We start from the raw sequence: 22,414 nt of genomic DNA on the forward strand, positions 1-22,414 counted from the left end.
TCCTTGTGCAAGATACCCTAAAAGTTAACCTCCAGGTTGAGCCAGTTGTGAAAAAGGCAAATGCAATGTTGGCATTCATTTCTATAGGTACAGAATATAAGAGCAGGGATGTGATGTTGAGGCTCTATAAAGCACTTGTGAGACCACACTTGGGAGTACTGTGTGCAGTTTTGGGATCCTTATTTTAAAATGGATATACTGACATTGGAGAGCGTTCAGAGAAGATTCACAAGAATGATTCCAGGAATGAAAGGATTACCGTATGAGGAACGTCTGGCAGCTCTTGGGCTGTATTCCCTGGAGTTCAGGAGAATGAGGGGGGGTTCTCATAGAAACATTCCGAATGTTAAAAAGCCTGAACAGATTAGTTATTTCCCATGGTAGGTGAGTCTAGGAGAAGAGGGCACGACTTCAGGATTGAAGAATGTCCATTTAGAACTGAGATGTGAAGAAATTACTTTAGTCAGAGGGTGGTAAATCCGTGGAATTTGTTGCCACAAGCAGCTGTGGAGACCTAGTCATTGGGTGTAGTTAAGGCAGAGATAGATAGGTTCTTGATTAGCCAGGGCATCAAAGGGTATGAGGTGAAAGCAGGGGAGTAGGGATGACTGGAAGAATTGTATCAGCCCATGACTGAATGGCAGAGCAGACTCGTTGGGCTGAATGGCCTACTTCTGCTCCTATACCTTATAGTCTTACCACGATGAGGCCATCCTCACAGTGCAGGAGCAACACCTTATATTCCGTCTGGATAGCCTCCAACCTGATGACATGAATATCAATTTCTTCTCCAGAAAAAAAATCCCTTCCCCTCCCCTCTTCTTCTACTCCCCATTATGGCTTGTTACCTCTTCTCATCTACCTATCACCTCCCCCAGGTGTCTTCTTTCTTCCCTTTCTCCCATGGTCCACTCAACCTCTCCTATCAGATTCCTTCTTCTCCAGCTCTTTGCCTTTCCTACTCATCTGGTTTCAACTATCTCCTTTTTGTTATCCTCTTTCCCCTCTCCCCTATTTATTCTGCTTTCCAGTCCTGAAGAAGGGTCTTGACTGTTTATTTATTTCCATAGATACTGCTTGACCCACTGAGGTCCCCCAGCATTTTGTGTGTGTTATTTCTTAGCAATATTTGATTGGTAAAAATAATTTCACATTTGACAATTACATAACAAAACTACAAGAAAACCTGTCTGGAGACAAGAGATTGCAGATATCAGAGACAAAGGAAAACTTTTGCTGGCTCATGATTCTCTTCAATTTAAAATCAGTTTTAAAAATGATGATACAAAATAATGATTTACTGACCTGCAGTTGATAATAACTGAAGGAGAAGGTTGAGTTGACCAAGTTCTTACTGAGAAATGCAGAATCCTTTTCCGCATCAGTACCATTGCAATAGACCCAAGAAGTTATAGATTGTTAGTTGGACTTAAGCTGGAGGTAAAAAAAATAAAAATAAAATAAATTGAAACTTGTAATTTATTAACTGTGACATACTCTAAAATGTTAATAATTTAAGAACTTGACTAGAAATTTAATTTAACCCGTGTCTGTGTAAGCTACAAGAATATTACATTTGCCTTAACACCAAACTGAGTTTCATCAAAATATGTTTCAATGCCATCCCCTAGTCTTTTTCATATTCCATATAATTAACTAAATTCAGATTCCAAGAGCTGAGTTTCCTGCTGCCTGCCACATCATTTCTCAACTTCTACTCTAACCTCCATCTTTGGCTGCTTGCGGTAATCCAATAAAACTCAATGTAAATTTAAGAAGCACTATTTCATTTTCTGACTTGGCATGCTATAGCACTCAACAACGATTTCTCAATATGAGAAAATAAGCCTTTATAATTTGTACTAAAATTGACCTGTTTTAAGGAAAGACATCAATCTATTAGAGCCACACGAGTGAATCTGCAGATGCTGGAAATAAATAAAAACACAAAATGCTGGCAGAACTCAGCAGGCCAGACAGCATCTATGGGAGGAGGTAGTGATGACGTTTCGGGCCGAAACCCTTCATCAGGAGTGAAGTAACATGGGATGGTGGAGAGGGGATAAGAAGTCGGGGGAGGGATGAAGTAGAGAGCTGGGAAGTGATAGGCTGGAGGGAAATAGGCTAGGGGGAAGGTGGAGAATTATGGGAAATAAAAGAGAAAGAAAGGTAGGGCTGGGGGGAGATTATAGAGAGAAGGGAAAAGAGAGAGAAAGAGAACCAGACTAAAATAATAGATAGGGATAGGGGTAAGGGGGGGCAGGGGTATCAACGGAGGTCTGTGAGTTGGATGTTCATGCCGGCAGGTAGGAGGCTACCTAGGCGGGAGATAAGGTATTGCTCCATCGACCTGCGTGTGGCCTCATCTTGACGGTAGAGGAGGCCATGGACAGACATGTCGGAGTGGGAGTGGTCTGTGGAATTGAAGTGTGTGTCCACAGGGAGATCCCGCCACTGCTGGAGGACTGAGCGCCGGTGTTCGGTGAAACGGTCTCCCAGTCTGAGGCGGCTCTCTCCTATGTATAAATGGCCACATCGGGAGCACCAGATACAGTATATCACCCCAGCTGACTCGCAGGTGAAGTGATGCCTCACCTGAAAGGACTGTCTGGGGCCTGGGATGGTGGTGAGGGAAGAAGTGTGGGGGCAGGTGTAGCAAGATGAGGCCACACGCAGGTCAAAGGAGTAATACCTTATCTCCCGCCTAGGTAGCCTCCCACCTGCCGGCATGAACATCCAACTCACAGACCTCCGTTGATACCCCTGCCCCCCCTTACCCCCATCCCTATCTATTATTTTAGTCTGGTTCGCTTTCTCTCTCTTTCCCCCCCCTCTATAATCTCCCCCCAGCCCTATCTTTCTTTCTCTTTTATTTCCCATAATTCTCCACCTTCCCCCTAATCCATTTCCCTCCAGCCTATCACTTCCCAGCTCTCTACTTCATCCTCCCCCCACTTCTTATCCCCTCTCCACCATCCCATGTTACTTCACTCCTGATGAAGGGTTTCGGCCCGAAACGTCATCACTACCTCCTCCCATAGATGCTGTCTGGCCTGCTGAGTTCTGCCAGCATTTTGTGTTTTTAACCTATTAGAGCCCTCCATTTGTCTCCTTTCACAAATTCTGCTATTTTAGACTTACAGCAACTACAGTGTTTAGTACCTCACAATTCCAAAAATTCTTTTTTCTCTTTTCATTCCTCTCTCCCCATTTGCATCTCCGGACACATCATCTGCAATTCAATAAGAACCCACATAGGAAGCTAATCAACAAATTGAGGGTATATATTGACACAGAATGAGAATTGATTACGGACACAAAGCAAAGAATGCAAATCAACAGGTAACTTTCCCACTGGCAGATTGTGACAGATGATTGGGGCCCCAGTTTTTTGCCAACTTTACTGACAATTTAACAGAGTGGACTATTTCCTAGTTTAGTGATATAATAAAACTAGATGGGATCGTGAGCAAGTAGGAGAATTAAAGAAGAGATATGAACAAACAGAGTAAAAGCACAGTAGATATTATGCACAACAAATGCAATGTGGAATAAAATGTGAAGTTATTCATGAAACAAAAAAGCAACAAATTTTCTCCAATTGTGAAAGATTAGATACAATTGATGTCCAAGGTGTTTTTGTGCACAAGTCATTTCAGGAAACATGCAAGTGCAACACGCATTTAGGATGCAAAGTGGTGCATTAATCTTTATTACAGAAAGATCTGAATAAAGAAGAAAATCTTACCAGAACTGTATAAGATATTGGTGAGACTGCATTCTGGAGCAGTAGACTTCTTAATTATAAATGATATAAATGCTTTTGAGGCTGTGCAGTTAGTTGAGACTGGTCCCGGGAATGTCGGTTGGCCACATTAGGAAAGATTGCAGAGAGAGGGACAATTTCTTAAAAGAATTTTTATCAAAACATGAATAAGTTGCATAGCAGGCTTAATTGGCTTAATTCAAAAAGGATGCTTCCCCGGATGCCTTTTTTTCGGAGAGGGAGATAAACCTTTGGGAATTTGGATACCACAGAGTTATGGGGGCTTAGTAAGGTATAGCAGAGTTCATTACATTTCTTCACATGGAGTAACTCAAGTGAAATAAGAAGAGTGCTGAAAAATTACACCAAGGTAACACCAACCTTGAACTTAACAAATAGAAGAACAGGCTTGAAGGATCAAATGAATTCCTTCTTCTATTTCTTTTGCTATTATGATATTTTCTTGAGCATCTAGGGACTGCTATCAAAGTGAAGAAATTTCACTCCAACACCAGAGAAGCATTAGCTTTTCATAATTATCCTCACTGAATCATGACTTGCAGACAACATTCCAGATCTGTCTCAAAATTCCTGTGCACATCTAGTCTGAATGGCAAGAGAAAGCTGCACAAGTGGGAGCAAGCAGCTATGCACGTCCTCAACACTAATGCCAAATCCCATGAAATGTCATGACATTAAGTCAAACATGAACAAGAAATCCTTCTCCCAATGGCTCCATATCATACTCCCTCAGATGACAAATAACTGCTCTTCCATTTTGACCAACAATTGGAAGAAGACCATAAGACATAGGAGAAGAATTACGCTATTTGGTCATCGAATCTGCTCTAACATTCGACCATGTTTGATTTATGTTCTTTCTCAAACCCATTTTCCTGCCTTATCCCCATAACTTTCAAACCCTTACTAATCAAGAACCTATCAACCCCCTCTCTAAGTATACCTAGTGACTTGCTGTCCACAGTCATCTGCGGCAATGAATTCCATAGACTCACCACCTTCTAGGTAAGGAATTCCTTGTCATCTCTGTTCAAAAGGTATGTCCTGGACTCTCCCACTATTGGAAACATTGCTTCCAAGTCCACTCTATCTTGGTCTTTCAATGCTTGACAGTTTTCAATGAGCTACGCCCCTCATTCTTTTCAACTTTAGTTACAGGCCCAGACCCAGCATACACCCTTCATGTTAACCCTTTCACTTCTCTAGACCCTCTCCAAAGCCAGCACATCCTTTCTTAGATGTGGAGCCCCAAAACTGCTCACAATGCCATCTGGCCAATGCTTATGAAGCCTGAGCATTACACCTTTGTTTTTATATTCTAGTCCTCTCGAAGTGAGCAAAGCAGACAACATCAGAGCTGCAGTATCAAAGACGTGCAATTCAAAATCAGTAGTCAAACTTCTAGACCAAGGGTTACTAATCTAGGGTCCATGAACCCCTTCCTTAATGGTATTACACCATGGCACAAAAAGATTGGTAACCTCTGTTCTGGATTGAGTAGTATTAAAAATTGTCCATGTAATTAGTCATGTAAAAAACAAATCCAATCATAGACACATAGAAAACCTACAGCACAATACAGGCCCTTCGGCCCACAAAGTTCTGCTGAACATGTCCCTACCTTAGAAATTACCGTACTAGGCTTACCTATAGCCCTCTATTTTTCTAAGCTCATGTACCTATCCAAAAGTCTCATAAAAGACCCTATCGTATCCGCCTCCACCACCGTTGCTGGCAGCCCATTCCACGCACTCACCACTCACTGAGTAAAAAACTTACCCGACACCTCCTCTGTACCTACACCCTAGCACCTTAAAACTGTGTCCTCTTGTGGCAACCATTTCAGCCCTGGGAAAAAGCCCTGGACTATCCACACAATCAATGCCTCTCATCATCTTATACACCTCTATCAGGTCACCTCTCATCCTCCTTCACTCCAAGGAGAAAAGGCCGAGTTCACTCAACCTATTCTCATATAGCATGCTCCCCAATCCAGGCAACATCCTTGTAAATCTCCTCTGCACCTTTTCTATGGCTTCCACATACTTCCTGTAGTGAGGCGACCAGAATTGAAAACAGTACTCCAAGTGGGGTCTGACCAGGGTCTTATAGAGCTGCAACATTACCACTCAGCTCCTAAATTCAATTCCACGATTGATGAAGGCCAGTACACCGTATGCCTTCTTAACCACAGAGTCAATCTGCGCAGCTGCTTTGAGTGTCCTATGGACTCTGACCCCAAGATCCCTCTGATCCTCCACACTGCCAAGAGTCTTACCATTAATATATTCTGCCATTATATTTGACCTACCAAAATGAACCACTTCACACCTATCTGGGTTGAACTCCATCTGCCACTTCTCAGCCCAGTTTTGCATCTTATCAATGTCCAGCTGTAACCTCTGACAGCCCTCCACACTATCCACAACACCTCCAATGTTTGTGTCATCAGCAAACTTACTAACCCATCCCTCCACTTCCTCATCCAGATCATTTATAAAAATTCACAAAGTGTAAGGGTCCCAGAACAGATCCCTGAGGTACTCCACTGATGACCATCCTCCATGCACTCTGTGCCTTCTGTGGGAAAGCCAGTTCTGGATCCACAAAGCAATGTCCCCTTTGATCACATGTCTCCTTACTTTCTCAATAAGCCTTGCATGGAGTAACTTATCAAATGCCTTGCTGAAATCCATATACACTACATCTATGGCTCTACCTTCATCAAAGTGTTTAGTCACATCCTCAAAAAACTCAATCAGGCTTGTAAGGCACAACCAGCCTTTGACAAAGCCTTGCTGACTATTCCTAATCATGTTATGCCTCTTCAAATGTTCATAAATCCTGCCTCTCAGGATCTTCTCCATCAACTTACCAACCACTGAGGTTTGACTCACTGGTCTATAATTTCCTGGGCTATCTTTTCTCCCTTTCTTGAATAAAGGAACAACATCCGCAACTCTCCAATCCTCCGGAACCTCTCCCATCCCCATTGATGATGCAAAGATCATCACCAGAGGCTCAGCAATCTCCTCCTTCGCCTCTCACAGTAGCCTGGAGTATATCTTGTCCGGTCCTGGAGACTTATCCAACTTGATGCTTTCCAAAAGCTCCAGCACATCCTCTTTCTTAATGTCTACATGCTCAAGCTTCTCAGTTTCTTGCAAGTCATCACTGCAATCACCAAGATCCTTTTCCATAGTGAATACTGAAGTATTCATTAAGTACCTCTGCTATTTCCTCCGGTTCCATACACACTTTCCCATTGCCACACTTGATAGGTCCTATTCTTTCATGTCTTATCCTCTTGCTTTTCACATACTTGCAGAATGCCTTGGGGTTTTCCTTAATCTTGTCCACCAAGGCCTTCTCATGGCCCCTTCTGGCTCTCATAATTTCCTTCTTAAGCTCCTTCCTATTAGCCTTATAATCTTCTGGATCTCTAACATTAACTAGCTCTATAAACCTTTTGTAAGCTTTTCTTTTCTTCTTGACTAGATTTATTACAGCCTTTGTACACCACAGTTCCTGTACCCTACCATAACTTCCGTCTCACTGGAACGCACCTATGCAGAACTCCACACAAATATACTCTGAATATTTGCCACATTTCTTCCATACGTTTCCCTGAGAACATCTGTTTCCAAATTAAGCTTCCAATTTCCTGCCTGATAGCCTCATAATTCCCCTTACTCCAATTAAATGCTTTTCTAACTTGTCTGTTCCATCTCTCTCCAATGCTATTGTAAAGAAGATAGAATTATGATCACTCTCTCCAAAATGCTCTCCCTCTGAGAGATCTGACACCTGACCAGGTTCATTTCCCAATACCAAATCAAGTACAGCCTCTCCTCTTGCAGGCTTATCTACATATTGTGTCAAGAAACCTTCCTGAACACACCTAACAAACTCCACCCCATCTAAACCCCTTGCTCTAGGGAGAAGCCAATCGATATTTGGTAAATTAAAATCTCCCACCACGACAATTACACCTTCCAGAATCTGTTTCCTTATCTGCTCCTTGATATCCCTGTTACTATTGGGCGGCCTATAAAAAACACCCAGTAAAGTTATTGATCCCTTCCTGTTCCTAACCTCCACCCACAGAGAGTCCGTAGACAAGCCCTCCATGGTGTCCACCTTTTCTGCAGCCGTGACACTATCTCTGATCAACAGTGCCATGCCCCCACCTCTTTTGCCTCCCTCCCTGTCCTTTCTGAAACATCTAAAACCCGGCACTTGAAGTAACCGTTCCTGTCCCTGAGCCATCCAAGTCTCTGTAATCGCCACCACATCATATCTCCAAGTACTGATCTAAGCTCATCCTCTTTGTTCACAACACTCCTTGCATTAAAATAGACGCATCTCAAACCTTCGGTCTGAGTGCGTCCCTTCTCTATCACCTGCCCATCTTCCCTCTCGCACTGTCTACAAGCTTTCTCTATTTGTGAGCCAACCTTCTCTTCCCCAGTCTTTTCAGTTCGGTTCCCAGTCATTAATTGGTAAGGGTGCTGAGGAAGAGGATTTCTTGGAATGTTTGCGGGATGGTTTTCTGAACCAACATGTCAAGGAACCAACTAGAGAGCAGGCCATTCTAGATTGGGTATTGAGCAATGAGGAAGGGTTAGTTAGCAATCTTGTCATGCAAGGCCCCTTGGGTAAGAGTGACCATAAGATGGAGAGTGACATAGTTAATTCAGAAACAAAGGTTCTGAACTTAAAGAAGGGTAACTTTGAAGGTATGAGACGTGAATTAGCTAAGATAGACTGGCAAATGATACTTAAAGGGTTGACGGTGGATATGCAATGGCAAACATTTAAAGATGGCATGGCTGAACTACAACAATTGTTCATCCCAGTTTGGCAAAAGAATAAACCAGGGAAGGTAGTGCACCCGTGGCTGACAAGGGAAATTAGGGATAGAATCAAGTCCAAAGAAGAAACATACAAATTAGCCAGAAAAAGAGGCACACCTGAGGACTGGGAGAAATTCAGAGACCAGCAGAATTAAGTCAAGTCAAAGGGCTTAATTAGGAAAGGGAAAAAAGATTATGAGAGAAAGTTGGCAGGGAACATAAAAGCTGACTGTAAAAGGTTTTATAGATATGTGAAAAGAAAAAGATTGGTTAAGACAAATGTAGGTCCCTTACAGTCAGAAACAGGTGAATTGATCATGGGGAACAAGGACATGGCAGACCAATTGAATAACTACTTTGGTTCTGTCTTCACTAAGGAGGACATAAATAATCTTCCGGAAATAGTAGGGGACCAAAGGTCTAGTGAGATGGAGGAACTGAGGGAAATACATGTTAGTAGGGAAGTGGCATTAGGTAAATTGAAGGGATTAAAGGCAGATAAATCCCCAGGGCCAGATGGTCTGCGTCCCAGAGTGCTTAAGGAAGTAGCCCAAGAAACAGTGGATGCATTAGTGATAATTTTTCAAAACTCTTTGGATTCTGGATTAGTTCCTGAGGATTGGTGGGTGGCTAATGTAACCCCACTTTTTAAAAAAGGAGGGAGAGAGAAACTGGGGAATTATAGACTGGTTAGCCTGACATCGGTGGTGGGGAAAATGCTAGAGTTGGTTATCAAAGATGTAATAACAGCACATCTGGAAAGCAGTGAAATCATCGGACAAAGTCAGCATGGATTTGTGAAAGGAAAATCATGTCTGACGGATCTTATAGAATTTTTTGAGGATGTAACTAGTATAGTGGATGGGGAGAACCAGTGGATGTGGTATACTTGGATTTTCAAAAGGCTTTTGACAAGGTCCCACACAGGAGATTAGTGTGCAAACTTAAAGCACGTGGTATTGGGGGTATGGTATTGATGTGGATAGAGAATTGGTTGGCAGACAGGAAGCAAAGGGTGGGAATAAAAGGGACCTTTTCAGAATGGCAGGCAGTGACTAGTGGGGTACTGCAAGGCTGAGTGCTGGGACCCCAGTTGTTTACAATATATATTAATGATTTAGACGAGGGAATTAAATGCAGCATCTCCAAGTTTGCGGATGACACGAAGCTGGGCGGCAGTGTTAGCTGTGAGGAGGATGCTAAGAGGATGCAGGGTGACTTGGATAGGTTAGGTGAATGGGCAAATTCATGGCAGATGCAATTTATTGTGGATAAATGTGAGGTTATCCACTTTGGTTGCAAGAACAGGAAAACAGATTATTATCTGAATGGTGGCCAATTAGGAAAAGGGGAGGTGCAACGAGACCTGGGTGTCATTGTACACCAGTCATTGAAAGTGGGCATGCAGGTACAGCAGGCGGTGAAAAAGGCAAATGGTATGTTGGCATTCATAGCAAGAGGATTCGAGTATAGGAGCAGGGAGGTTCTACTGCAGTTGTACAAAGCCTTGGTGAGACCACACCTGGAGTATTGTGTGCAGTTTTGGTCCCCTAATCTGAGGAAAGACATTTTTACCGTAGAGGGAGTACAAAGAAGGTTCACCAGATTGATTCCTGGGATGGCAGGACTTTCATATGAAGAAAGACTGGATCAACTGGGCTTATACTCACTGGAATTTAGAAGATTGAGGGGGGAATCTTATTGAAACGTTTAAAATTCTAAAGGGATTGGAAAGGCTAGATGCAGGAAGATTGTTTCCGATGTTGGGGAAGTCCAGAACAAGGGGTCACAGTTTAAGGATAAAGGGGAAGCCTTTTAGGACCGAGATGAGGAGAAACTTCTTCACACAGAGAGTGGTGAATCTGTGGAATTCTCTGCCACAGGAAGCAGTTGAGGCCAGTTCATTGGCTATATTTAAGAGGGAGTTAGATATGGCCCTTGTGGCTAAAGGGATCAGGGGGTATGGAGAGAAGGCAGGTACAGGGTTCTGAGTTGGATGATCAGCCATGATCATACTGAATGGTGGTGCAGGCTCGAAGGGCCAAATGGCCTACTCCTGCACCTATTTTCTATGTTTCTATGTTTCTACAAGATCATCACCTTATTTCTTTTACACTGTACAATGAGATATAACGTTTTGAGTGGGTGAGAGACATTCCAATCTCATGGATTTGGCGGGACCAAATGTACGAGGCTGGAGAACAGTAGGTTTCTTGATGCTGAGTTGGGAGACAATAGACAATAGACAGTAGGTGCAGGAGTAGGCCATTCAGCCCTTCTAGCCAGCACCACCATTCACTGTGATCATTCCTGATCATACACAATCAGTACCCCATTCCTGCCCTCTCCCTATATCCCTTGACCCCGCTATCTATAAGAGCTCTATCTAACTCTCTCTTGAATGCATCCAGAGACTTGGCCTCCACTGCCTTCTGGGGCAGAGCATTCCACATATCCACAACTCTCTGGGTGAAAAAGTTTTTCTGCATCTCTGTTCTAAATGGCCTACCCCTTATTCTTAAACTGGCCTCTAGTTCTGGACTCACCCATCAGCGGGAACATGCTTCCTGCCTCCAGCGTGTCCAATCCCTTAATAATCTTATATGTTTCAATCAGATCCCCTCTCATCCTTCTAAATTCCAGTGTATACAAGCCCAGTCGCTCCAATCTTTCAACATATGACAGTCCCGCCATTCCGGGAATTAATCTTGTGAACCTACGCTGCACTCCCTCAATAACAAGAATGTCCTTCCTCAAATTTGGAGACCAAAACTGCACACAATACTCCAGGTGGGGTCTCACCAGGGCCCTGTACAGCTGCAGAAGGACCTCTTTACTCCTATACTCAATTCCTCTTGTTATAAAGGCCAGCATGCCATTAGCTTTCTTCACTGCCTGCTGTACCTGCATGCTTGCTTTCATTGACTGATGTACAAGAACACCTACATCTCGTTGTACTTCCCCTTTTCCTAACTTGACTCCATTTAGATAGTAATCTGCCTTCCTGTTCTTGCCATTCAAAGTTGAATGCAGATTCAACTGCATCTGCCATACATTTGCCCACTCACCCAACCTGTCCAAGTCACCCTGCATTCTCATAACATCCTCCTGACATTTCACACTGCCACCCAGCTTTTTAATCCTTTCATCTAAATCATTAATGTATATTGTAAACAGCTGCGGTCCCAGCACTGAACCTTGCGGTACCCCACTGGTCACAGCCTGCCATTCTGAAAGGGACCCGTTAATCGCTACTCTTTGTTTCCTGTCAGCCAGCCAATTTTCAATCTATGTCAGTACTCTGCCCCCAATACCATGTGCCCTAATTTTGCCCACTAATCTCCTATGTGGCACTTTATCAAAAGCATTCTGGAAGTCCAGGTACACTACATCTACTGGCTCTCCCTTGTCCATTTTCATAGTTACATCCTCAAAAAACTCCAGAAGATTAGTCAAGCATGATTTTCCCTTCCTAAACCCATGCTGACTCGGACTGATCCTTCTACTGCTATCCAAATGTGTCGTAATTTCCTCTTTTATAATTGACTCCAGCATCTTTCCCACCACTGACGTCAGGCTAACCGGTCTATAATTCCCAGTTTTCTCTCTCCCTCCTTTCTTGAAAAGTGGGACAACATTAGCCACCCTCCAATCAGCAGGAACTGTTCCTGAATCTATAGAACATTGGAAAATGATTACCAATGCGTCCACCATTTCTAGAGCCACCTCTTTAAGTACCCTGGGATGCAGACCATCAAGTCCCGGGGACTTATCAGCCTTCAGACTCAACAGTCTATCCAACACCGTTTCTTGCCTAATATAAATTTCCTTCAGTTCATCCTTTATCCTAGTTCCTTTGGCCACTATTACATCTGGGAGATTGTTTGTGTCTTCCCTAGTGAAGACAGATCCAAAGTACCTGTTCAACTCCTCTGCCATTTCCTTGTTCCCCATAATAAATTCACCCTTTTCTGTCTTCAATGGCCCAATTTTGGTCTTAACTATTTTTTGCTATTCACATACCTAAAGAAGCTTTTACTATCCTCCTTTATATTCTTGGCTAGTTTACCTTCGTACCTCATTTTTTCTTGGCGTATTGCCTTTTTTGTTATCTTCTGTTGCTCTTTAAAAGCTTCCCAGTCCTCCAGTTTCCTGCTCATCTTTGCTATGTTATAATTCTTCTCTTTTATTTTTATACTGCCCTTTACTTCCCTCGTCAGCCACGGCCGCCCCTTACTCCCCTTAGGATCTTTCTTCCTCTTTGGAATGAACCGATCCTGCACCTTCTGCATTATTCCCAGAAATACTTGCCATTGTTGTTCCACTGTCTTCCCTGCTAGGGTATTGTTCCATTGAACTTTGGCCAGCTCCTCCCTCCCATAGTTCCCTTTGTTCAACTGTAATACTGACAATCCGATTTTCCCTTCTCCTTCTCAAATTGTAGGTTAAAACATATCATATTATGGTCACTACCTCCTAATGGTTCCTTTACCTCGAGGTCCCTGATCAAATCTGGTTCATTGCACAACACTAAATCTAGAATTGCCTTCTCCCTGGTAGGCTCCATTACAAGCTGTTCTAAGAATCCATCTCGGAGGCACTCCACAAACTCCCTTTCTTGGAGTCCAGTACCATTCTGATTCTCCCAGTCTACCTGCATGTTGAAATCCCCCATGACAACTGTATCATTACCTTTGCGACATGCCAATTTTAACTCTTCATTCAACTTACACCCTACATCCAGACTGCTGTTTGGGGGCCTGTAGATAACTCCCATTAGGGTCTTTCTACCCTTAGAATTTCTCAGTTCTATCCATACTGACTCTACATCCCCTGATTCTATGTCGTCGTCCCCGCAAGGAACTGAATATCATTCCTCACCAACAGAGCCACCCCACCCCCTCTGCCAGTCAGTCTGTCCTTTCGATAAGATGTATATCCTTGAATATTCATTTCCCAGGCCCTGTCCGCTTGAAGCCATGTCTCTGTTATTCCCACAACATCGTACTTGCCAATTTCCAGCTGAGCCTCAAGCTCATCTACTTTATTCCTTATACTTCGTGCATTCATATATAATACTTTTAATTCGTTACTCCCCTCTCCTTTCATATCAATTCCTATTTCACTTGGCCATACTGTATGATCTCTTCTTGAGCTTTCTACTCCATTGATTCTGTTGTCCTTTTTAACTTTTCTTATTTTCACTTTCCCTTTAACTCCATCCTTATATTTCCAGTTCATCCCCTCCCCCCACTACTTAGTTTAAACACATCCGTGTTGCAGTGGCAAACCTGTCTGCCAGAATGCTGGTCCCCCGCCTATTAAGGTGCAACCCGTCCCTTTTGTACAATTCATCCCTACCCCAAAACAGATCCCAGTGGTCCAAGAATGTAAATCCTTGCTTCCTGCACCAGTTCCTCAGCCACACATTCAGATCCATTATCTCCCTGGTCCTGCCCTCTCCAGCACGAGGAACTGGAAGCAAACCAGAGATAACCACCCTGGAAGTCCTGCTTTTCAGCCTTCTTCTGAGTTCTCTGAAGTCCCGCTGCAGAATGTCCTTCCTCTTCTTCCCGATGTCATTTGTGCCAACATGCACTACCACTTCCGGCTGTTCACCTTCACCCTTGAGGATGCCCTGCAATCGGTCCGTGATGTCCTGGATCCTAGCACCAGGGAGGCAACACACCATCCTTAAATCTCGCCTGTTGCCGCAGAAACCCCTTTCTGTACCTCTTACTATGGAGTCCCCTACGACCTACTCTTCCTGATGTCTGACTCCTCGGCTCTGCTTCTGCACCAATTTTCGGCTTGCAGACCTGTCCGCCTCTCAGACTGGCAGTATCTTCTGTCCTGACAGCTTCCAAGAGGGTGAACCTGTTTACGAGAGGTACATCCCCTGGGGTCTCCTGTACTTCAAGCATCCTTTCCTTCCTCATCATCGCCCCCTTCCTCTCTTCCGGTATCCTCGGTGTAATGACCTCACTGTAGGTCCTGTCCAGAAAACTCTCGTTTTTGTGGATAAACCTGAGGTCAACCAGTTCTTTCCTCAGTGCTGCAACATGTTCCTTCAGAAGCTGAATCTGGACACACTTTCCACAGCTGTAGCAGCCGGGGGCACCATCAGTGTCCCTGACCTCCCACATCATGCATGTAGCACACTGAATCAGCTTAGCGGTCATGTCTTCACCCTCTCCAATTGTGCCTGGCGTAGTCTCTTCCCTCAGCCTCCTCGCCGAAGACTCTCGAGCCAAAGACTGGCACTTTTCACACCAGGCACTTCCCTTGACCAGGCCGCTTCCCAACAGGAGACTGCTAGTGAGGGTTAAAAAGCCACTTCCTGAGACACCCAGGAAGAAAAGGGGTTCATATACGTTGCTCAAAATTTAAACACAGTATGCATAACCTAGAGTTTGAGGCACAAAACAATGCCTCTGTTTTTTTCCTCTTGCACCAAATTTGCACACTAACTGAATGTCTGTCTTCATCTCTGTTAATTTTGCACTCTGTTACAGTTCTGTAAAAACTGGTTTATTAACTGTTTTACTTTTGATCGATTAGTATTCCCTCTATTTCTTTTGGTTTTAATATCCCTTTTAATTGTTTTAATGGAATTTATTATGGGGTAAATATTAGTCAGAGCAGTGGGAATTCTTCACTCTTTTTCATATTATACTATGGGTTGTATTATGTTTACTTAGAATACATACATTTAATATAATATCCAAAAGAATGTTTTATAGTATAACATTTCCTTAAAAGCTGTAATTTGGGCATAATAATGTTTATTTTTTCACATGTTTATAAAGTGAATAATTACAACTTTAATTCTACCTAACTTAAAGAGCTTTTAAATTTTAACATGTTGTTCAAGTCTCAAGTAAGATAAAAAAAAACACAGAAGTCAAAATAAATCTGAGTGTTAATATATATCAAAGTGTTACACATGTAGAATTACACAAACTAAATCCCTGAAACAAAAGTTGTGTTCAAATCTTACTTGCTCCAACACCATGTTTTTCAGTTTGAACAGAAAATGAAAAGCTTGTGACTTGTTTCACTACAGATAGCAACCCAATGGCCTTAGTTACCCACTGTCAACACAGAATATTGCAATGCTTGTGCGAACCAACTATTATCTATTATCTACTCCTCCCATTTGAAAAGATGAAACGAAATCTAAACAACCCTGGAATTTACTCAGCAAATAACTAATGAAGAGCACAAGTTATCTAAAAGAAAATTACTAGGCAATGCAGTAAGTTCATTAAGCCAGTGCTCGTATGATTCATCTCAAGGTCCAGACTTCCTGCTACAACAATACTCTGAAAATAGGACTGAGGCTTCACATGATGCCCCTGAAGCTGATAGTTAAGAATCAGCATTATTCAAGGTAGTTGATGAATTGCCATAGGTACGGTTCATATATTTTTTGTTAATTATATTCATAGCAAATGTTGTCTGAATAAAAATTTATTCAGTACAGAATAAAAAGGTATAGGAAAGGATGGTTCTGACATTGGAATGGTGTAGAGAAATGCTGATACATGACTAGCAACAGTAACCTACATGGTCATAATTAATAACAGTAAATAAACCAAAGAAAAGTTGATGGACATGTGAAAGAGAGAGCATATTACAAGTGTATAGAAAAATAAAGACAGAGGAGAGGCAACAGGATTAAGGGTAATGCTGTATTGGGACTGGCACATAATTGATAAGCCAACTGATCTCCTCTATTGTTATAAATATAATAAACATACAAAATCTGAGGGATCTTGACAGGGTGGAAGATGTTTCCTTTAGTATGGTAATATATTAAAAATAAGCAGGAACAATACAAGTTAGATTTTAAATATATCTTTTTCTCTCAGAGGCTTAAGTATCTGGAATTCTACCGCGAAGGTTCATGTAAGCGAAGTCTTTAACTATTTTTAAGGCAAATTAGTAAGGTAGAGAATTATTCATTAAAGTTGAGATATAAAAAAATGAGAGAGAGAGATTAAGATTATACAACAATCAGTACAGTCAGCCCTCCTTATCCGCGAGGGATTGGTTCTGGGACCCCTCGTGGATACCAAAATTCGCAGATGCTCAAGTCCCTTATTCAACCTGTATCAATGCAGTGGATCTTAGGACCCAGCGGAACCCAAGACCTTATTTAACCTGTCTCAGTGCAGTGGACATTAGGACCCAGCGGTAGAGATCTGAATGCGCAGTGTTTCTGTTCACGAAAATAATCACGATAACGATTGAAAATAAAGTGGAAATAATAAAGCGATTGAAAAGAGGTGAAACGCCATCGATCACTGGAAAAGCGTCAGGCTACGTCGGTCAACGATCGGAATAATTTTAAAGGATAAAGTGAGAAAGGCTGTGCCCCGATGAAAGCTACAATTATTACTAAGCAATGCAGTGGTTTAATTATTGGGTTTTGGGGTTTTGGGTTTTTGATCCTCCACATCAACCCGGCACAGTGCAGAGCACACTCCATAGCGATCTGTCACTAGATCGAACTCGGGAACTTCCCAAGCCCGGCGCTGAAACATGTGCTCTTAAGTCTTTTATATGCATAGAAAGGTAAAATATATACTATATACGAATGGAAACGTTTGACTGACACTAAATAATACTGGATGTACCTATTCTGACTTACTTAGTAAGAGAACTTCCGATTTTTTTTTATCCCGATCCACGATAACCCACACACATCCTCCCGTATACTTTAAATCATCTCTAGATTACTTTTAATACCTAATACAATGTAAATGATATGTAAAATAGTTGTTATACTGCATTGTTTAGGGATTAATGACAAGAAAAAAAGTCTGTACATGCTCAAACAACAAGTGCTGGAAGAGCACTTCCGGGTTTTTGCGATTTTGCGATAAGGAGGGCCGACTGTACTATATTAACTTCATCAGTCGCTAATTAGAAGACATTAATTTTTTGTTGTCATCCCATTTAAGTTAGAAAATAACTTTTCAGAAAATAGACAATAGACAATAGGTGCAGGAATAGGCCATTTGGCCCTTTGAGCCAGCACCACCATTCAATGTGATCATGGCTGATCATCCACAATCAGTACCCCGTTCCTGCCTTCTCCCCATATCCCTTGACTCTGCTATCTTTAAGAGCTCTATCTAACTCTTTCTTGAAAGCATCCAGAAAATTGGCCTCCACTGCCTTCTGAGGCAGAGCTCTCAACTCTCCACAACTTCCACAACTCTCTGGGTGAAAAAGTTTTTCCTCAACTCCGTTCTAAATGGCCTACCCCTTATTCTTAAAAATATTCTTGAAATAAATGAAGTTTTTTTAAAAAAAGACCCTTAGTACCCTGCATGGAAAGAGAAATATGATAAAATAGAATAAGCTTGGAGAAAAATACAAGTTAAATGGTTTTTACAGTGACACACTGGATCCAGGAGGAATTCAGCGACTCAGGCAGCATCTAAGGAGGGAAATTAATATTTGACATTTTGAGTCAAGATGCTACATCTGGTCCAGATCAATTCTGAATGATCAATTTCCCTTTGTAGATGGAGAAACAAGAGACTGCAGGTGCTGGAATCTGTTACTCCCTCCATGGATGCTGCCTGCCCCACTAATTTTCTTCAGCAGTTTGTATGTTGATCCAGATTCCAGCATCTGCAGTCTCATGTCTCTAAATGACTTTTTGCTGTATTATTCAATAATTGCATAAAGGTGAGAAATTACATCTGTCTAAACATGTTTCAGATGTGACAATAGGAGTACGTTATTTCCCCAAGTAATTTGAAAATAAACCAGAATAAAGGACTTTTTTCTTATAAGAAAATTTCACACAAACGTTCATGTTATTATTTTTCACTTCAGATAGAAAGTGATATCAGAGAAAGATAGATTTTTAAACCTACTTTACAACAAACATTTCAAAAAACAAACCTTTACTTCAAGAAATTAAAACAACTGAAATATGGACTTTAAAGCAGTTGTTATCAGTCAGGTGATCTTTTTAAAGCTACATATATGAGAAAATATTAATAGTTTACTCCATAAACAGTTGCAAGAAAAAGTTTGTGAACTCTTCACAATTACCTAGTTTTCTGCATTAATTACTCATAAAATGTGGTCTGATCCTCATCTAAGTTACAATAATAGATAAACACAATCTGCCTGAACTAACAACACATAGACAATTGTACTTCTTCTCATCAATACTGAGTACACCATTTAAAATCACCATCTAGGTTCAAAAGTATGTGAACCTCTTGGGATAATGCCTTCTACAAAAGCTATTTGAAGTCAGGTGTTCCATTCAATGACATGAAATTGGAGGTGTGGGTTGTCAAGGTGCCCTGTCCTATAAAAAAAAGACACGCTAAGTCAGGTTACTGACAGAGCCTGCTCTTCTCAAGAAACATCAATTTTTGATGTTTCAATCAAAACAACTTTTTTGAGGACCTTACAAAAAGAATTATAGAGACGCATAGAGCTGGAAAAGGCTACAAATGCATTTCTAAAGACCTGAGTGTTCATCAGTCCACATTAATAGAAACTGCCTACAAATGAAGGAAATTCAGTACTGTTGTTACTCTTCCGAGGAGTGGGCATCCTGCAAAGATCACACCAATGCTGAAGGAAGTGAAAAAGAACCCAAGGATAATACCAAAAAACCTGAAGTAACCTCTAGAACTTGTTAAAGACTCTGTTCATGTGCCCACTATAAGGAAAACATTGAACAAGAATGGTGTTCATGGAAGGACAGCATGGAGGAAACCACTGCTCTCCTTGCACGTCTCAAGTTTGCAAAAGACCACCTGGATGTTCCACAACACTTCTGGGACAATGTTCTATGGACAGATAAGACAAAAGTTGAACTTTTTGGCAGAAATGTACACTGCCATACTTGGACAAAAAAGGGCACTACACACCAACACCAAAACCTCATCCCAACTATGAAGCATGGTGGAAGGAGCATCATGGTTTGGAACTGCTTTGCTGCCTCAAGGCCTGGTCAGCTTGCGATCGTTGAGGGAACAATGTATTCTGAATTGTGTCAATACATTCTACAGGAGAATGTTAATAGAAGATAGATAATGCAAAAGATAATGATCCGAAACACAAGAGTAAATCAACAACAGAATGGTTTAAAAAGAAAATTTGTATTTTGGAATGCAAGTCAGAATCCTGACCTTAACCCAATTGAGATGCTGTGACATGACCTGAAGAGGGTTGTTCATGCAAGGTATCCCAGAAATATCCCAAGAATAGCAGGTAACTGCAATTGTATAAAGCAACTGATCTTTTTCAGTTAGAGTTAATCCACATGATATACATGTAGGTTTCTCATTCTAAATAAATAAATTCTAATAAACCAAACTTTCTCAAATCAAAAGACTCCAGGGATGATACGACCCAGGAGATGAAAAATCACAAAACATCAAATTTCTAAGTTGTTTATATTCATAACAAACGAGCAAATGTGCCAGGGAAGGGGGTGGTCAGAGGGTACCAGGCTGGCAGAAGAAGTGAATGTATGATTTCAGGACATTCAAAGAACTTTGCACTTTACAAGTAATTAAGAGCAACAAACAATTAGGTTCATTTGCAGCTAATTAGGTAACTGAAGCACAAGTTATTGTTGTCATAAAGCAAACCATTGAGAAATGGAAATCCTGAATGCCAGATAATTTTTCTCGCAGTGACAGCCATAGACAGAAATCAGTCTAAGTTTGAAAATGAATGCAATTAGACAAAATGGAAAGGCCATACAATTCCAACTAAAATAAAATTAAGGAAATTTAACCAAAAAGCATTTAACCATTTCTTTTAAATCTGCTTCCTGGTCCAATGGCCTGAGGGTTCACATAAAAGTTAAAATATATCTCATTACCTCATCTCAGGATATAGCTAAGAGTCATCCAGGTCTTACTGCAAAAGGATAGATCATTGGTGAAATAGTTAAAAATATCTGGACATAACTCATCACCTTAAATGTAAATAGAGAGAAATCTCTAGCACTGATGAGGGCCAGCAATAAAAAGGTCTTTTTTTCACATGTATGCTTTGAAGTCCTTTTCTTTTCCTACCCATGTACACAATTTAACTACAATTTAATGACTTGGATGAAAGCACAGTGGTGCTTCTACTAGACTACATAGGTTTCCTCTGTAACACACACAAAAACGCTGGAAGAACTCAGCAGACCCTTCAAGAGTGTGTTGCTTAGATTTCCAGCATCTGCAAATTTTCTCTTGTTTAGGTTCCCACTGTACACAGTTTCCTTACACATCCCAAAGACATACAAGTTGGCAAGGAAGTAGGCTACTCTAAATTAGCCCCAGAATATAGCTAAGTGCCAGAATCAGTGGGACATTAATGGGAATCTGGGAAAAGTTGTTTTGGGGAAAGATAAGTGGGGGAACAGGATTGTTCTGAGGTAACATACTTGATGGGCTGGGTAGCCACCTTCAGTGTCATAGGGAATTACAAAATGCTGTGAGTATTTCCAAATTGTAAAGTTGAGTCAAACAGTACGATATGTTGATAGAATTTACTAAAAGGCAACCAGCATACCTATGTATCAAGTTTCAATATGGAGAGCTGTTGGGTTAGCCACTCATTGCAGTTCTGTGAAAGACAAATCACCTTCTTAATAGTAAGAGATGAGGTGTATTTAAGTTCTGTGGTCTTTAACTGAAGTCTATTTTTCTACCCAATAAAGTCTGAGATTTTGGTTAAAAGTAAAGAGAATTCAGATCTGTATGAAAGATCTAAAAGTTTTCCTGATATTGATTTATGGAAAATGTAGTTTATAAAGATACTAAAACTCAAATGCAATTAAACTAAATAACAACTTAAAATGCAATCACATACACTTAATTTTGACCTGCTAAAATGAAATCCCTCCATACATGTATCTCAATGATTGTGGAGCACAATTACATTTAAACCTCGTTTACTTGAGGCATTCCACAAAAATGAGACATTATCTACCTAAATTATGTCATTATTTATCACCTGCACGCTTTCAATTAAAAGCAGGCATTCGTTGCTTATTTAAGGATGTACTTCCATTTGTTCTGATCACCCCAACGCTCCATCTATCCTGAAAAGGCTTGTGTGTAAACTGTATTCCACCAATCTACTTCCTTCTCTCAAAGTTGAACTAGCAGGTGCACAACTACCCCTCCCCCAACTAATTGCAACATTTATTCAATGAAATTATATTCATTTGTGGATGACAATAAATTTTAATTAACATATTCGTTACCTCAGAATCTGGAGTTTAAAAGGCAGTTTTTCTTAAAGGAAAAACAAGTTCCTAAGCGCATTTAATCAGAGGGACTTAAATATAAATTATTTTTCTATGTTATTTGCTCAATTGGCAAATGCCCTGCAAACCGATTCCACAAATACTGTGCAGATATTGTTCAAAATAAGTCCGATATTCAAAAGATTACCCGGGGCTCAAGCGCACTAGGAAAAAAATTGACATTTGCGGTTGTGATGATGGTTTCTTGATCGACGTTTACGTAATCAATATGCAGATTAACCATTTTCTGGCTGAGGATCAAGAGCAAACCGAAATATCGTCTTCTAAATTATGTTGTACTCACTTGAGTTGCGTTTAATAATATTTAAGTCGTCTCATTTCTGTCACAGTCACGACGTCCATTTACGAATAGTGCCAAGGAAAAGAGTCGCCATTAGTTCTGCACCTTCTGAGTTGCTAACAGGAAACGCACTTTCAACCTTACAAGCAGGAAATGGATTATCAAATCTTAAC

At 41.2% G+C, this 22,414-nt stretch overlaps 1 protein-coding gene across 4 annotated transcripts in view; it reads right to left on the minus strand.

The window, feature by feature from the left end:
• LOC140732400 (meiosis-specific coiled-coil domain-containing protein MEIOC-like) overlaps positions 1 to 22,372 on the minus strand; it is a 99,534-nt gene extending 77,162 nt beyond the window's left edge. Inside the window, exons 1-4 of one of the 4 annotated variants that reach the window (XM_073054990.1) lie at positions 22,245 to 22,372; positions 3,749 to 3,847; positions 3,163 to 3,232; positions 1,306 to 1,434 (exon numbers count right to left, since the gene is read on the minus strand). The gene's annotated coding sequence lies outside the window, so the exon portion shown is untranslated. The remainder of the gene's footprint in view (positions 1 to 1,305; positions 1,435 to 3,162; positions 3,233 to 3,748; positions 3,848 to 22,244) is intronic. The other 3 variants (XM_073054989.1, XM_073054988.1, XM_073054991.1) reach the window with 3 other exon arrangements.
• Between the last annotated feature and the right edge of the window lie 42 nt (positions 22,373 to 22,414).

Source organism: Hemitrygon akajei, chromosome 8, assembly GCF_048418815.1.
Source record: "Hemitrygon akajei chromosome 8, sHemAka1.3, whole genome shotgun sequence".
Classification (NCBI taxonomy): Eukaryota; Metazoa; Chordata; class Chondrichthyes; order Myliobatiformes; family Dasyatidae; genus Hemitrygon; species Hemitrygon akajei.